Here is a 3,237-nt window from a genome sequence, read left to right on the forward strand (position 1 = left end):
TCCCTACCTCCCTCCACACGCTAGAAATTCTCTGAAGGCAGAGTGTGGGTGTTCTGACTTTGTTAAATTAACATTTGTTAAGTGGAGCACAGAGTACAGAATAGTGAGCCTTATTGCAAGAGCTGACCACAGATATGCTGAAATAGAGAAGTTTATTACAGTCCTGGAGGAAGCGCCCGGCATGCCTCAAGGGGCCACATGGGGAGGCAAAGGCAGAGTGCAGACAGAGAGAGGGGACCTGGGGGACACACGCGCCTTTAGTAGGGTCTGTGGTGGAGTCCTCTGGATTCCTGGGCAAGGGCCTGATTAGTCAATTCAGACCAAAAGAGCATGGTTTTGGTAAGCCCCAGGGGGTCTTATCTAAGGGGCACATAAGGTAACCAGGCCCTGGGGGACAGGGAGACTGTTGACCACAAGGGCTGCTGGGGAGCCACATCAGGAACTTCCATTTGCTTGTGACCTTGCACTGCTCTCCAGGGCATGTGCTTCGTTTGTGGGAGGCGCTGGTGTCAGTTTAAAGCCCCCCACAAAATGCATGCCTGGCAGCAACACCATGGGGTAGCTTAGCTAGACTCTCATCATTGGGTTGCATTGCTTTATCTTCCTATCTTCAGCTGAAAAAACTGCCCGGAATACAGCAGACACTCCACAAATTTTGCTCAAAGAAATGAAATGAAACTTTTATCAATATTTATTGTCTTAGCATTTAAGAGGTACTACCATCAGGCCCCAACACGCATTTTCAGCTTTATTTCCTGATATTAACTGCCAGACGGAACTCTTGCTGGCTCATCTCACCAAGTTCAAACCCTGCCTCTCCCCCAGGGTTCTCTTCCAACTTCATTTCCTATATGAGGCCCACCCTTGTCCAAATAGCTTAAAATAATTTTCCACTCCCAACAATCACTGCATTTTTATCAGTACGTTTTTAAAGTCATTTATCATATTCTACTTTATTTCATCAAATTTTACCAGTACTGGAATGTGAGCTCCTTGAAGATAAGACTTGGCCCCTAAAGTTTAGACTATAAACCTTTATAGTGTGTGAATAGCGCAGAGCAGCTTTAAGTGTAGGGGATTCTTGCATGGACTATAGTATCTGTAGGACATCTTGCTCAAGACTAAATAAAATATAGAAAATTACTCTTTTCTCAGTTAATCATAGTCTAGTGTCCGAAGACCATGTCGGAGAAAGTCCCTAATGTTGCTAATTTACCGATGGAATAAAGCTTTTTTATTTTTTTATTTTTTATTTTTTTGTGATACGCGGGCCTCTCACTGTTGTGGCCTCTCCCGCTGCGGAGCACAGGCTCCGGACGCGCAGGCTCAGCGGCCATGGCTCACGGGCCCAGCCGCTCCGCGGCATGTGGGATCTTCCAGGACCAGGGCACGAACCCATGTCCCCTGCATCAGCAGGCGGACTCTCAACCACTGCGCCACCAGGGAAGCCCGAAATAAAACTTTTTTATAAAGACCCCGATGCCTTTATGATAATATATGCAATATAACATACTGAATATTTAAATATACAGCTATGTTTTACATATATATTATTATAATACATGTACATTCCCCTATGCAAAATATGTATATGATGGACTAAAGCCAAATTTCAGAGTATTCTTCACTTTGGAAACTGATTTCTCATTACAAAGTGTGTAATAATTCTTTCTGCAGATATTTAGTTAAGGTAGCTGTTGTCTAACATGTTTAGGAATCTAAAATTTCTTTGTAGCATAAATTTTTTGTTTGTTCTCAATTATGTATTCAATTAGTGACCTAGTGATATCAGGTAAACTTTATTATTGCATAGCAGTAATGTATTTGAAAAATATATTAACCTTAGACAATAACAAGAGAATATTTTTTAAGTGACTTGAGAAAAACAAAATCACTTATCATTGACTTCTTCAATACATTCCACTTTTGGATGTATTTTTTTTTTAAATAGTGATGTGTGATATTGAATGCCACAATTCTCTCCACACTACCAATAATATCAAAATGTTAGATGAATCCTAAACTTTCCTGATCTTAACAAAATTATCAGCAATTTTCACCAGAAACATTCAAAATCTTGTCAGTGTATCTAAAATTCCTCAGAATATTGCTAATTTATAATTTAAATCCTTGATAGTTTACCTGTTACCACTCAGAATATTCATAAATAAAATAACAATGCAAACCACATGTCTTCTGCTTTGCTTTGTTAAAATTCTATTAGAGAAGAAAAATAGGCAGAATAGACAGGCTTTCCCAAGGCCTCCTGCACACCTGGGGTCATGCCTAGAGCTTGGGTCAGCCACTGCCACTATTCTAGCCCCATCAGGCCTTCCAGAGCATTGACCCTTGACTGGTCCCTTTCTCCTGCTAAGATTGTATAATTCATTAGTTCCATAATTGCTGCCAGTATTACACGTTTTCCTGCTGCTCTGTCTTCATCTCATTGTTCTGGAAGAATCCTGAAGTCTTCAAACAGGCATGTTATTGCTGCTGGAGAATACATAAGAAATACAAATGGAAATGCTTCAAATTCTTCATCGAATCCCAAACTGTACAGCAAACCTACATTTCTGTGGTCAACTTGCTGCCTTGCGCTCCACAATAACTGTTTCTAACTTTTTCTATTCACCTCAAATTTTAGGCCCTAATCTTAAGGCAGGTGGCCTTGCCTCATATCACAGAGAAAAGAGAAGTCATCACATGGTATATCCCTCAGCCTCCAAGCATAAAACAAGACGCCCATCTAATCCACCTCCTACTCTGCCCACCCTGACCCTCCTCTTCCTCTGGGTTTCATGGAAGGTATGACCGTTGCTCCATCTGTGTGTGGATCCCTTCCCTTCCCACTTTCTCAGGAATCTCAAACTGCCACTTTCACACTGTCTTCATTCTCTTTGCCCTCTGGATCGTTAGGTCAGCACTGAGGTTTAAACGCTGGTAAGACTACATAGTAAAACAACACACGCACACACTCCTTAGTCAAGGCTCTCAAATGAGTCTTCTGTACTCCTCATCTCCAATTCATTATTTTCCATTCACATTTTAACCTACTCTAATCTTACACCTTCTTTAAAATAACGTCAATCATCTTCATTTGCTTAGTTTTCCCTCTGATTTCTCAGCAGAATTTATCAATTCTGCAAAAATCCCTTCCCTTAAATTCCAGGATACCATACTTCTACTTTTCTGCTAAATTCTCAGCTGACTCTCTGGCCCCTAGGCAGGTGTTATCTT

This window comes from Mesoplodon densirostris, chromosome 1 (genome assembly GCF_025265405.1).
Source record: "Mesoplodon densirostris isolate mMesDen1 chromosome 1, mMesDen1 primary haplotype, whole genome shotgun sequence".
NCBI lineage: Eukaryota > Metazoa > Chordata > Mammalia > Artiodactyla > Ziphiidae > Mesoplodon > Mesoplodon densirostris.